Source organism: Ambystoma mexicanum, chromosome 3p, assembly GCF_040938575.1.
Source record: "Ambystoma mexicanum isolate Mex_15411 chromosome 3p, UKY_AmexF1_1, whole genome shotgun sequence".
NCBI classification, from domain to species: Eukaryota; Metazoa; Chordata; class Amphibia; order Caudata; family Ambystomatidae; genus Ambystoma; species Ambystoma mexicanum.
In genome coordinates this window covers 672,589,418-672,605,071 of record NC_090925.1, presented here as the reverse complement: position 1 = coordinate 672,605,071, position 15,654 = coordinate 672,589,418, and positions in this window count along the sequence as shown.

The window sequence follows — 15,654 nt, the reverse complement described above, 5'->3', positions numbered from 1 at the left end:
CATCATCTCATGAATTTTCATGATGCCTTCGGCCCACAATATATGCCAGTGTAAATACATTATTTTGGTGCTGGCTCTGTCCACACATGGCCATGCTGGCTGCATCAATACAAGCCAGTGTTAACTTATGAGAACCTAGTCCTGCTTTGGCAGTGTCATGTCACTCAAAGAAAACATGTCCAGACTGGCTGTAGCACTGTAGGCCACTATGCCCATATAGGAACACTCATCATGTTGGCTTTACCCTTAATACCAGTAAAAAAGTAAGGAAACATGTCCAGACTTGCTGTTCCAATGTAAGCCAGTACAAACAAGCAAGTAAACGTACACCATGTTGGCTTTGCCCATAAGCATAACAGCATTTCTACTCTAATTATTGGCCAGGATGCCAGTAAATATGCTCTTATGCACGCTGTAAGAAAACATGCCCATGTTGCCCTCACTAATCTAGTCCTAACTCCCATTTAAGAACACACATCATGGTCGATTTGCCCATAATGTCAGGGGAAAAAAAGAGTATGTCCACTGTAAAGAAATATGTCCCTCCAAGCCTGCATCTCTGGAGCCACCAATAACACGGCTGAACTCTTTAAAAATCTGCAAGGAAATTTCCAATCCTACCACAGTCTCCTCCTACCTCCCAAGCCTTCTGCTCTTCAATGGCCGCCCACTTTTCCTCCAAAACTCTGCACATCCTGTACTCTCTGACATTTGCCCCCATTATCTTGTCTCCCTTGTGACCCCTCTTTCTCCACCATACTCTCCTCATTCTCTCCCATTGCACCAGAGGAGATCTCTAAAGTTGTCCGCTCTATGAAAATCTCCACTAACCAGGTGGTCCCCTGCTCCACCAGAACCATCAAGAACAACATTGCCTCTCTCGCTCCAGCCTTGACTGACCTATGCAACCACTCATTTGCCACTGGCTCCATCCCCAAACCTTTAAGCACTCTCTTGTGCACCCTCTCCTAAAAAAGACATCTGCTACCCCTTCTTGCCCAGCTAACTATCACCCTATCTCTATCACCCCTTGTTTGGGAAAATTCATATTGAAGCTGGTCATCCCCCAACTGATCCTCCACACCAAAATGGCTGGCTATCTCAAAGATAACCAGTCTGGTTTCTGGGCAGATAGAAGCATGAAAACTGCTCTCCTGAACAGCCGTGAAGACCTACTCCCTAACCTGGACTAAAACACTCCCTCTGTTCTGATCCTCCGCAATCTTTCTTCTGCTTTTGACACAGTCAATCACTCCACCCTCATAAACACTCCCAGGGGGAATTCTTTACCCCTCGGAGCCTAGGAAGGCCTCGCTGGCACCACGCACTGCAGGAGCAGCACAATGAAGTCCATCCGGCTCTACAGCGAAGAGGTAAGCCCGCCAGGTTTATTTTCTCCTCATATAGCACGCCGCTAAATTATCAATTTCTGTGTGTGCAGAATTTGATCTAAGTATTTTTTAAACCACTGATCTTTTCACCAACCGTGATTTTTGAACCTACTTTACCTGAAGACGGGCTTCCATGGTGCTTGGATCCTAATTTGTGCTGCATGATGCATGCTAAAATGGGCGCCGCCTGATTTTCCAATTGGGCTCCAACATCCAGGAACCTGCCTGCTGACCTGATTGGGTGCCTATTACTATATTGTCCTATCAGGAGTACCGGCAGGCGAAAACCGGCCCTCCCATCAAAGGCCAAATTCTAAAGCTCCTGTCTGAGCCTCTTACCTTAATGCTTTCCCTCTGGGAGCCTAGGAAGAAATCCCCGGAACTGCGTGCTGCAGGAGCAGCACAACGACATCCATCCGGCTCTACAACGACAGGGTAAGCCCACCTGGCTTATTTACTCCTCGTATAGCATGCCGCTAAATTATCCATTTCTGTGTGTGCAGAATTTGATCTAAGTATTATGTAAAGCACTGCTCTTTTCAACAACCGTGATTGTTGCACCTACTTTACCCGAAGACCAGGTTTCCATGCTGCTTTGCTGCTAATTTGTGCTGCATGATGCACAGTAAGATGGCTGCTGCCTTATTTTGAATTGGGCTCCAACCTCCAGTGACCTGCCTGCTGACCTGATTGGGCGCTTACTCCTATATTGTCCTTTCAGGAGGACCGGAAGGCGAGAACTGGCCCTCCCAACAAATGCCTGTCCAAGCCTGCCGGAGCCGGGACGAACCATCCACCCAAGCGTTTGTAGTCTGAAACTTTGGAGAAACGCCAGAAACACTGAGGGTAAGTTCTCACTCTTCACAGTATACTCCCAATAAAACAATAGTCTACATGAGTGCAATACTATCCTCTACCACTACATGGAAAGTGCAGAGCATTTACACCACTAATAGCCCTACCCATGTCACCCGATCAGTAAATATATGCTTGTTAACCAAAGCCGAGCGCTGACATTGTATTTGGACTAATAATCAATGTGAAATGCAGATTGCAAATGTTTAGAATGTCATATCTTGTGCCTGAAATAATGCCTACACTACATTTGTTAGTTAACTGAAGCTGTGTGCTAATGTTGCATCTAGAGCTTTGCTTATGTTACTCGGCCTGCACCTGTCTAGAATGTTGCCTTCTGCCACTTCTTCTGCCTAGAACACAGCCTAGACCACATTTGATTGCTTCCAAAATCAAAAGCTGATGAGGTACCCTGATTTTTTAAACATTTTCTTTAGGCTAATTAGGTGCTAATTACGGCCTGCTTTACCACATGTACAGCTACATTTGAATTAATAGTTTATCGGCTCCCCATGCTACATTAGAAACCAGTGCAAGAAATGTTTCCCCATATCCAGTCTAAACCAGCTGAAGGTTGTTTTTGGCGATTCTGGCTTCAGACAACATCAGCACCCTCACACAAAGAAACATGTTAGCCAAACTAACCAACATGTCGTTTATTTTGCTAAACACTACAATCACAAATGTTTTGCAGCTACCCAGACTGGGATCAGATTAGCACGATCATTATCCATACCTCTTCACCCTCCTGACTCTAGCTCTATCCGGACGACTTGCTTACTCCCACCTGCCCACAAGTACCAACACAATCCACCTCAGGCTAGTAATAGCATGATCAACCATCTTGAGAAGTGGAGAAGGGAAGCCTTGTTAATCATCCTCAGCTACAGTCCCCCGTGCCTATTCAACCTGAGAAACAGGAAGCTAGCATCTAGAACCAAGCTCAAAAGAGACACTATCTTCACCACCGCCTCTGCCATCCTAAGAAGGAACGCACTACTATGACTCAGAACAGGCTTAACCCGCATAACCACAACAAAACAATACCCACCAATACTAAAGAAAACTCCTATTCACCATCCATTAATAATGGCCCCAAACCAAAAATATCTTCCGGTCTAACGGCTCTAAATCTCAGTCTAACACCCACTGCCACCATCCTCAACAGGAACAGCAAAACAAACTATGAAATCCAGAGTGCCCTAATTAACACCAGGTCCCTGCTGACTTATGCCCTAGACATTGCAGACATCATCACTACACACCTTGCCCTCACCATGCCAGACAAGTACGCAATCTGTAGGATGGACAGACCCTCTGCCAAAGGCAGAGGTGTAGCTATCATGGAGTGCCAAACTTCAAATTTACTGAGGTCTATGACTCAGAAGTCCTCAAAGGACGCAAGCTGGTGTTCAAACACCCAGAATGCTGTACTGGACAAAATTACACTACTTCAGGCAAACATTGAAGCAAATAAAAACCTTAGTCTAACCTTCAGTACCTTCCAGTAAGCACCCCATGGCCATAGCTAACAGGGGAGTGTCAAAATTCAAATTTACTAAGGTCTATGACTCATCAGTCCTCAAAATAATGTCCAGCCTTAAATCCACAAGGTGCTAAGGGGACCCATGCCCTGTAACAGTCATCAAAGATTGTGCCCCTCAACTCACCCCTTTCATAACAAGCATTATCAGTGCCTCATTTAAAAACAACTGCGTCCCGACTGACCCCGAAAATGCATGGGTGCTACCACTACTAAAAAAACCCACGCATGACCCAAACATACCTACTAACTATCACCCATTCACAACAGTGCCCTTCACACTGAAAATATTAGACAGGGTAGCATACTTAGAAATACAAACCTACTTGGAAGCCAATAACCTCCTCGGATTATGACAGTGTGGATTCCATCCAAGACACGGGACAGAAAGAGCCCTCTTGGACCTTGTCCTCTTGGCTGCATTCAATCTTGTTGACCATAATATCCTTTGCAAACATTTGGCCTCAGCAGCACATTTCTCCCTGAACCCAACTCAGTGGATAAAATAATTCCTAACAGACAGAACAATGAGAGTCTTCTCCCCCAAGGCTGAAGCACTACCTACCGCTGTCTGATGTGGAGTAGCCCAAGGCTTGTGTGTTTCTACAAACAACTGGGTGAGGCCAGGTCTGAGGGGTCCCTGGTCCCAGGCAAAATTGGTACCACACTGCTAGTGCACTGCCATTCCGACATCAATGTTGCCATGCTGTGAAGCATCACTTCAGTGGTGCTATAAGTGCGTGGTTCAATGCTATGGCTAGGGGTGATCCCTTTGCATGCATTCAAGGGCACATTGCTATATTGATGTTGTGCTGCGTTAATTCTGTATAGCTATCTTGACGCCATGTTGCTGATTTGTGTATTATGTGGTGTGGCATGATATGCAATGTGGGTGTGGATGGATGTGTGATATTTGGAAACCTGGATTGTTCTCAATGTTGTGCAGCTTCAAATTGTCCATGGGTGGTACTCAAGTACATTGTGGCCTTCCCTGATGGACATTGGCGTACACCTGTGTATCCATTTGTCCTACGGACGGCTGTCTACACCCAGTTGGAGTATGTATCTCCCCCCCAATCACACTCAGTTGGAGTATGTATCACGCCCCCCAATCACACCCAGTTGGAGTATGTATCCCCCCCAATCACACCCAGTTGGAGTATGTATCTCTCCCCCGAATCACACCCAGTTGGAGTATGTATCTCTCCCCCCCAATCACACCCAGTTGGAGTATGTATCCCCCCCAATCACACCCAGTTGGAGTATGTATCTCCCCTGCCCCCAATCACACCCAGTTGGAGTATGTATCTCCCCCCCCAATCACACCCAGTTGGAGTATGTATCTCTCCCCCCAATCACACCCAGTTGGAGTATGTATCCCCCCCAATCACACCCAGTTGGAGTATGTATCTCCCCCCACCATCACACTGACATGTGTTTGCCCTGCTACTCACCAAGTAGCCACAAACATTGTCCGGCTTGTCGCTCCATGTAGCGTGGTATGGTTGAGTTCCGCAGGACCATTGAATCATGGGTTGATCCGGGAAATCGGGCACAACAATGTGTGATTATCTTGTTTGCGTCACATACCATTTGGACATTGATAGAGTGGAATTGCTTTCTGTACCGGTAGACTACTCCATTGTGATGTGGGACCACCAATTCCACATGTGTACAGTCGATGGCCCCGATGCAACTTGGGATGCCTGCCAGTGAATAGAAGCCAACTTTGGTGTTTGCGATCTCCTGGGCAGTCCGTGGCAGGAATATGTGTTCACATGAATGCTTCAGGGGAGGGCATCGAGTACCTGGTTCAGCGTGCATGGGAATACTGGTTGTGAGATGCCATGCATCTGCCCCACTGTATGCTGGTAGGTGCCTGTGGACAGGAAGTGGAGCACGGTCACCACCTTCAGTAGAGGGCACCTAGTAATACCACAGAGGCAGCCACCAATCCCCAGGATCCGAGCCAGTCCATTTAACCTAACCCATCAGAACTGCCATCCTCCCTCTACTGACTGAAGGTGGTGACCGTGCTCCACTTCCTGTCCACAGGCACCTACCAGCATACAGTGGGGCAGATGCATGGCATCTCACAACCAGTATTCTCACGCACGCTGAACCAGGTACTCGATGCCCTCCCCTGAAGCATGCATGTGAACACATATTCCTGCCACGGACTGCCCAGGAGATCGCAAACACCAAAGTTGGCTTCTATTCACTGGCAGGCATGCCAAGTTGCATCGGGGCCATCGACTGTACACATGTGGAATTGGTGGTCCCACATCACAATGGAGTAGTCTACCGGAACAGAAAGCAATTCCACTCTATCAATGTCCAAATGGTATGTGACGCAAACAAGATAATCACACATTGTTGTGCCCGATTTCCTGGATCAACCCATGATTCAATGGTCCTGCGGAACTCAACCATAGCACGCTACATGGAGCGACAAGACGGCCAATGTTTGTGGCTACTTGGTGAGTAGCAGGGCAAGCACATGGCAGTGTGATGGTGGGGGGAGATACATACTCCAACTGGGTGTGATTGGGGGGATACATACTCCAACTGGGTGTGATTGAGGGGGGGAGAGATACATACTCCAACTGGGCGTGATTGGGGGGGAGATACATACTCCAACTGGGTGTGATTGGGGGCAGGGGAGATACTTACTCCAAATGGGTGTGATTGGGGGGGATACATACTCCAACTGGGTGTGATTGGGGGGGAGAGATACATACTCGAACTGGGTCTGATTGGGGGGGAGATACATACTCCAACTGGGTGTGATTCGGGGCGATACATACTCCAACTGGGTGTGATTGGGGGGCGTGATACATACTCCAACTGAGTGTGATTGGGGGGAGATACATACTCCAACTGGGTGTAGACAGCCGTCCGTATGACAAATGGACACACAGGTGTACGCCAATGTCCATCAGGGAAGGCCACAATGTACTTGAGAAGAACCCACGTACAATTTGAAGCTGCACAACATTGAGAACAATCCAGGTTTCCAAATATCACACATCCATTCACATCCACATTGCATATCATGCCACACCACATAATACACAAATCAGCAACATGGCGTCAAGATAGTTATACAGAATTAGCGCAGCACAACATAAATATAGCAATGTGCCCTTGAATGCATGCAAAGGGATCACCCCTAGCCATAGCATTGAACCACGCACTTATAGCACCACTGAAGTGATGCTTCACAGCATGGCAACATTGATGTCGGAATGGCAGTACACTAGCAGTGTGGTACCAATTTTGCCTGGGACCAGGGACACCTCAGACCTGGCCTCACCCAGGACATGTCAATTACTGTCGGAGGCATGAATCGGGCATGTCCACTTGCAGGGTCGAGCTCACCTTTGCACACAGATCGTCTGCATGCATGCTGGTAATCGTGGATTTCAATCACAATGCAAAGTCGATTTGTGTGATATGTACAGGCTGCTCTTGAGGTGAGCAGTAACAGGTCCCCATTCTTCCCCCCCATACAGGTGATGCCGGTTATCCCCTGAAGAGGTTGCTCCTTACCCCTGTACGGAACCCACAGAACAGGCACGAAGAGGACTACAATCGTGCAAATACCCGTACCCGCATCGTGATTGAGCAGACTTTTGGCCTTTTGAAGACACGGTTCAGGTGCATAAGCAGGTTGGGTGGGGCTCTCCTGTACGGCCATGAGAAGGTGGCCAAGATCACCATGGCATGTGTCATGCTGCACAATGTGTATCAGACGGAATGTGCCACTGCCCCCTGACCTTGAAATGCAACCATCTGATAAGGATGATGATGGTTATGAGGACGGAGGTGACGGGGATGGTGGTCATGCAAGAGGCGATGCCCAGGAGGGACGCGATGTGCGACAGCATCTGATCAACCAAATATTCTGAGACACAATTTAACTCTGTAGGATGGATATGGGTATTAGTGCACTGGTGTCTGTGGTGAAGCGCTAAATGGACCCTGTCATCAATAAAGTACACATACACAATGACGAAGTCCAAGCCTGTGTTTTGACTAGTCACCAGTGTATTAATGTATAATGAGATGATAAAGTGCATGTCCCCAACTATCCCACCACCCTTTCCCACACCCCTCCCCCCACAACACTCCCGAAACACCCTTTCCCCTCTCTCCCACAACACTCCCGAAACACCCTTTCCCCCCTCTCCCCACAACACTCCCGAAACACCCTTTCCCCCTCCCCCCACAACAACCCAATGTGTGCCTTGCACAATGTTGGTGTCCTGCTGCACACGTGCCAGCTAGACCCTGCTGTCCCTAATTGCCATTGCCACCACCACCATTTGGAGGTTGGGATGATGTGCGCCGAGTGGTGCGCATGGAGCGGCAGAGGGGGCTTGTCTGCCTGGAACTCGCTGATGATGAGGAGGCTGTCTGTCCCTGTGGTGGTGGTGGGAATTGGCGGTCCATCGCGTCCGCTATACGCGTGAGGACCTGCCTCAGTTGGGCAATCTCAACGCACAACCTGTTTGTAAGGCTTCCATCGCCTCCCCCGACTGCCTAGCAGTCTCCGTGATGTCCCCCCTGAGACAGGCAGCCTCTTCCACATGCTGTCCAACCAGCACAGTAATGTCCTCCTGGTGCTGCCTGATGGTGGCCAGGTCATGGCCACTGTGGCCAGCTCGTGGTGTGGCTGCTGCGCCTACATCTACATCCCAGTCATCAGGTGAGGCCACCGGTGGGCCCCAGCTCCCTCCCGTGTTTTCCTCGCCAGACTACCATTGACACAGGATCCTGGTGTTGGCCGCAGAGTTTGGGCTTCCTGGGGGGGTTGGTGTGTGCATTTGCATGCTGAACTCCATAGGGCCCTCCACATCTGACAGCGGCGCTGTGGCAGCTGCCTCACCTGTGGAACTTGTGGCAGCAGAGTGTGGCCCCTCCGTCAGTGAGACCTGTGGTGGGGGGTTCACGTCAGTGGGCGTGGCAATTGTTGCTAGTGTGGACTTCGGTATTGGCACAGTGGCGATCTTCAGATGTTTGCTCCTCTGCAGGGGCTCACTCCTCCCTGTGCCACTTGCTGTGGTGGGGGTGTCCTCTGTCTCCTGTGCCCTGGGTTTTTTCTTTGCAGGGGGGGCCTGAGTCGCAGTGTAAGGTTCTTCGCTGTCTGTATGTGAGCCTGTAGGGGACAAAGAGGGGGATGGCATTGGTGATGGTTCAACGTGCTTCATGCAGATTCAGTTCATCATGCTGTTCTGTGCATTGGGACCTCATTAGTGGGAATTTAGGTGATGAGGCTGTTGAGTGGGTCTTCCATGCACAGGTCTGTGTGGCACTTGTCTGTGTTAATGCGTGGATGTGTGTGTGTGTTGGGGTGTGACACTCACATGGGCAGGGTTGTGTGCATGTATGAATGTGGCCGCATCCATGAGATGAATGTGGCCTCACATTTGGGGGGTGCCTCAACATTCACAGTGCATTGTTTCATGTGTACACTTACCTCCATCTGATGTAGTGGCCATACCATGCTCCATGCTCCCGACTCCCTCAATTGATTCGACACCAATCGTGCTGGCGCAGGTCTCCTCCCACTCCTTCAATTGAATTGGTGAATCCGCACCACCTCCTGTGGCCATGGCCAGATTGCGGTTCGCAGACAGTATGCTGCGGACCCGGAGGCGGAGATTGTCCCACCGCTTCTTGCACTCCCGGACGGTGCGGGTGGTGGTGCCCACCGCACTCCATTTCAGGGCGACCTCTGCCCAGATGGCCTTTTTCCAGATTAGGGTCTCCCGCCGCATGTCGTTGGCCAGTACCACTTCAGAGTTTGCTGCTAGTGTCTCAGTCAGCATAATGAGTTCCTCGTTGGTAAACTTCTCTTTACGCTGGCAGTCGGTGTTTTTTTTTATGGCCTTTGGCATGGTTAGGGGATCCTCGTGGCTTTGTGATGGCACCGTTCTCAAAACAGGTCCAGGGGGTGGAGGATGGCAATGGATTGTATTTTTAAAGATGGCCTCTGTGCTCTTTCCCGTTCCTGTGTGATGACACTATTTCCGGTTCCGCTGTTTAACGGTGACCGCTAACAGCAGTGACCGCTATTTACGTGCTTCTGGAGGTCGGAAGTGCTATCAGCGCTTTCGTTAGTGCCACTAAAGGCTTTTTTGGGGTCTTTAACGGCATGCCGGTAGGGTCATTACCTGCATGGCGCTATGCTCCTGTCCGTGTACTCGTAATGCTACGCAATTAGCGCCCTCTTGACTAGGCGGACACGTTAATAGCGCCAAGCCAGTAAATCCCGTTTTTTACCGTGTACCGTCTAATGAGGCCCTATGTCTAGTTTCCTTCTCCCTGATCCATGGTGGAATTTTACTTTTGTAGTTTCTTTGAAGTTGTGAAACGGTAAACACGCTGTTTTTCAACATGAAAAGGACAATGGGCCTTATTACGAGGCTGCTGCCGGTATTCATTTTTTTCATTTTTTTGCGACAGGTCAGACGTGGATTTTTTGTTTTTACCTGTAACCATAACGTCCCTATAACACCGTTTTTCCATCGAATTGCATAGCTTTTTGCTAGTGCAACTTAACTATTACGTCCCTTTAACAATGTTTTTGTAAGTGAATTTCATAAGTTTTTAGTGAGGTACTGTAAGCAGAATGTTGCTTTAGCATACCGTTTTCTGTGAAGAGGATAGGTATTTGGTACGGCAACATAACCATAACGTCCCGTTAAGAACGGTGTGTTACTGATTCCTTGCCCGCCCTCATGATAAACATGTGGAAAGGGCAAATTGTCTGGTGTATGTATCCATTTACGCTACCACTTCCTTTTCCATATGGAGTTGGTGTATCGTACCAATTACAGATGTACATAGTAAATGTTGTTTAGTGTGTCAGGAGGTTCTCTTTTTCCGTTAACAATGCATGATAAATCTGTACAGCACACTACTGGCCGAGATAACTACAGATGAGCAATATGGGTGTTTCCTAGGGACACTGCACCTAGTTGTCGTATATGCAATCACAATGCACCTATCCGTAGGACTCCATTAGTGGCTGCATGTCTGCATCTTCAAATGTTGTAAGTTGTTGGGGAAGGGCACATGTTTCCTTCCGTTCCACACCTAGACCCATGCATAGGTCATCCACTGTACGCTGGTAACACTGCCCCTGTCGCTAGCCCTCGGATTCATGCAGAAGGCTACCGCATTTAAACTACTGCTGCCGACTTCCTGGGTGGCTCTGCAAACCTACCAATGTGTGACTAAAGTACTCCTAACTGTATAACGGACACTGGTAAACAAGGAACAGCAACCTGCAATGTCACGTGAGCTTGGTAAATGTTACATTACTTTGATTTATCTGCTGCTTGCCTTTCCATGACCCGTTAAACAGATACATTTGGGCCTCATTACAAGTTTGGAGGTAGCCATGCCCTTAATAAGGGTCCAGAGCCGATACCTCCAGCCCCCATAGGGATCAATGGGAATGGGGAGTATGGTAGCAGTAGTACCATTTGTAATGGTAGCGTTGCTACCGTCTTTTTCTGCTCGCGGGTGCCACTCTGCACACCTGGTCTGGCCAGTCGTGCACACCGGCACCCGTGAGCAGTACTCGTAATGTGGGGGCCCGGTATGAATGGTGCCGGTGGCTTACCGGCACCGTCATACCGTGGCCGCCACTATTGTAATGAGGCCCATTGTGTGTGCACTCCGCTGTGTGACTGAAAGTATCAAGAGGTAGCCTGCCAGTCTTGCAGTTGAAGAAAACATCTAACTGCAGGTGGGACAGTTTGTACCAAGTCTGCAAAATGGCAAAGCTAGTGCACCTTCCTCATGCATATAATAGTGCATGTAAAGCCAAAGAACAAAAACAGCAGAATATGCAGAGCGCAAACAACCTTAGTGGTGGTCCAAAAAGCATGTTAGCTGCATGGGTCGCACATAATAAATGGCTTCCTGCTGCACATAATGAAGCTGTGTTTCCCACTGTTGCAAACATTCTTGTATTCCACAATGTATGCAAATCTGTGAAGGTACCCCTAACACTAATGGCGTAGCATTAATTGTTTATACTGCATATGACGACAACTGAAATGAAAGCACAGGTTACTGCCCTCCCTACAATTATGTATCCTACTTTCAGGTACAGCATTGCCCACAACTCTACAGGCAACAAGAGGGGCACTCCTGTAGAGCAGCAGAGCTCTAAAACAACCTCAGCAAACCATGTGCCACACTAAAGACCCTTACCCGGCAAAGGGCATTGTATTGAGCATGTACTGGAACGCGCAACTGTACAGAGGGAAGGTACTTTGAAGGGTTTATAGTAATTTGGTCGAAAACAAAAATGTCGAAACTCAAAATGTTGAAAAAAAATGTCGAATTTCTTTTTCAATACGTTTTTTTTTTTTAAATGGGGGGGTTCCCCTCCAACCCCCCTTTTTCATTTATTTTTTATTTTACCCCTTTTTTTTTACTTACGAACCCAAAAAATACATATAAATAAAAAAATAATACATTCAACTTTTTTTTTTCGATATTTTGACTGACCACCACTTTGAAGTGTTTTCAAATGGTCCTTACGGAAGCATTACAATGACTGGCACCTATGTACGTGAGGGCCACCCAATAATGTTATCTCCAGGCACCTCCCCTATAGTATCCAGGTAGGTGCTACCCTTCTGTAGATGACCTTTGCTGTCGTTCCTTCTGCGACATGTGTGAGAACAGCATGATAAATAAAAATGACTGTGAAAGGAAGAAAAGGTAAATAAAGACAGCACCTTTCACAGATCAACGACGGAATTGCCAATGCCCACATGAAATGCTAGACATGTGGCAGTGTGGTAAACACTGTAGTGGAATCGGTTAGAAAGGGGGTCGCTGTACAAATAGGTTTGTTTACGTGTTGCAGAGCATTTTCAAGAGAGTCACAGCGCAACACTACCTACAAAAAATATGAATATTTTCAAGAAGGGCACCAAACCAATGTAGATGGGGTGTACAAAAATCGGGGTTGCTGGCATACTAAGATGAACGTCATAGCTGACGAAAAGTGCTGTGAAACGTCATATTCCCAAGGGCAAAGTATGTCATTGGCACATGTCATAGAAAGGCAGAAATACACTTCTTTGCAATGTACTGCGCTGTCTGCATTCACGGACCAAATAGAAAAATGACGCTCCCACAACGGTGACTGCATAATGAAGTAAAAACAAAAGATCGGCAACAAACACATGAACTGGGCAAGTGACTCCTTCATCGCAAACGGAACTGAAAATTATGTAACACACTGTGCAATTTTCCCTGCACAATCAACAACAATAATATTGGCATGATTGCTTGCCATCAAAGTGTCACACAGATAAACCAAAATCAGGCACTTCATTGTAGCTACTCGATAGCACTACACATTCACATCATAGATTGCAAAATGAGTAGCCACTGCACAGTGTTTTCCATTCACTTTCAGTCAATGTATGTCAGAATCGCCTAAAACCCGCATGCTGTGCCTCGTGAAACACACAGCCATAGCCGCACCCTCTGCATTTCTGTCCACAAATACACCATGTAGCACAGTCTGTCCGAAAAACAACACACCCACAAACTTTGTTACCCAATCCCGTAGTCTCTGCAGACCCATTTCTCTGAGAGTCATCTGCAAACGGGGCGTATGTGACACGTGCCACCCTGCAACTATCGCGATATTCACAGACTTTTTGTGCTGGGTGCGCGTGGGAGTGGGGGAATAACTTTGAACCAGGGGAGCGGATGTTGTTAGTTGTGGTGGCTCTGAAAATAACTTTTGGAGTCTTTTGTTTGTGTTTTCTTTTTTTAAAGGTGCTTCCCAAGAAACAGCGTTTTTGCTTTTTTCATATGTAAATGTGTGTTTCAACTTTAGCTCACATTCTTACAATAGGCTCTTCAGTGCAGTGTGTAGATTGCGAAACAATTAATTGCCACTGTACTACAAAGACATGCCATTTGTCATGAAAAGGTCTATGTATCGCGAAGCACTGTTCTCATTCTCACAGTAGAACATCCCAGCAGCACTTAAGAAGTCACACATGCTTAGGTTGATGAGGCCCCTTCAAACCTCTGGCTGGTGACAGGAATTATTGGAATATTTCCACACTATTCTTGGGGGTATAAATGAGAAAAGCACCTTAGCAGTAGGAAAAATGTGCTGCACTGGTTTCATCATAATCTTCAGTTGATGGAACGCACAGGAACAAGGCATGTAACCCATAAAGAAGGCTCCAAAGTGCATGGTCACAACATGTATGGTTGACGAAAAGGTCACACCTCGACATTCTAGAAGCAGTCTGCCAAAACAGCACATTTCAACACTACTCCACAAAGCGTTCACTCCTTCCAAACCGAAAGCGCCAGACATGTCTTCATGGAGGGCATACTCTCACAGATCTGCCACAAAGCCATCACCCACGATGAAAACTGTACTTCTTGCCATGTTTGCCAGCCGCAGTACACAAAGTAATGGAGAAAATGAATTCCTCCCTTTCCTGTGACGCACACCCAAAGCACCTGATTGGCCAAAGGCCATAGTCCCATTTCTATTGGCCAGCATTCGCACAAGCGCAGAATGTGACATGTGCCTTTCTCCAAATTCCACCAGGGCTGTGCCCCAGTTTAGCAGGAGTAGTCCTACTTCCTATTGGCACACTTTCCTATGTCGCACACCCTGAGCAGCACCTGATAAGGCAATCGCTACAGTCCCATTTCCATAGGTCCCATTTCCAGCATGGTGAGGAGCGTCAAATGTGGCACGTGCAGGTCCCCAAGTATGTCGAGGGCCGGTCCCCAGTGCAGCAGGAGTCCCTCTTCCTATTGCCGCACATCCTAAGTAACAAATTGGACAATCCACATAGTTTCATTTTCGTGGCTGCCACCCGCAAAATCTCTGCATGTGTCTTTCGTGCTGCATGCGGGCATGGATGAACAACTTGCAACCAGGGCAGGGGGAGTTCATAGTAAGGGGCGACTCTTAAAAAAGCCTGTTTTTTTGTGTGTAGATCCTTCTACAAAAACACCATTTTTGTCTGCTTTAGTAGCTTTTGTATTTTCTTCTATTCACATTAGTTCAGTAAACTCATCAGAATGCACAAACATACCACATCCTCCACCACATCTACCCACAGCCATTCACAAAGTATTGTGTCACTAGCCACAACATTTTCACAACATTCGGCCTACTTCAACAATTCTGCAAACAGCATAGGCCTTGGACACACCTACAGCAATGTAATGCCACAATGCATGTCATAATTTCACCACAACCACCATCCACATACACACCACTGCCACCAACAGTCCTACCCAACCTGCGCACCACCATTTAGCTATGCAGCAACAAATTGCAACAGACAACACTCTTGTGCACCCCTACCCACTCCCATTCACAAAGTACTGTGTCACTGCCAACCTACCCACATTCAGTTTGTAGCACTAATGCTACTGCAACCAATATGCATACACCACACTATGCAAGCACCACCCTGTACCGGATGCACAGTCAAACATGACTTCCTGCGGTGTGTATGTTCCAGCCCTATGCTCCACAGTGCATGCCCTATAGCCAACGGGCTATGGGCTTCGGCCATGCACCCAATAGTGTAATCCTTCCAAAGATCCACTGCACCTTCAATAACCTATGCATGCCTCCATGTGCCCAACTACACCATTCCATCTGCAGCGCACCACCACCCACGCTCCCACCCAACCTATGTCATGTGCAATTCACTCCCCATCTGCAAATGACCTGCCACCACTCAGCACGAAAAGAGTGTGCCGCAAACAGGTTGTGGCAGAAGCTATGGGACCGTTACGACAGCTGCCTCCAATCACCACAGAAAATACTCACCT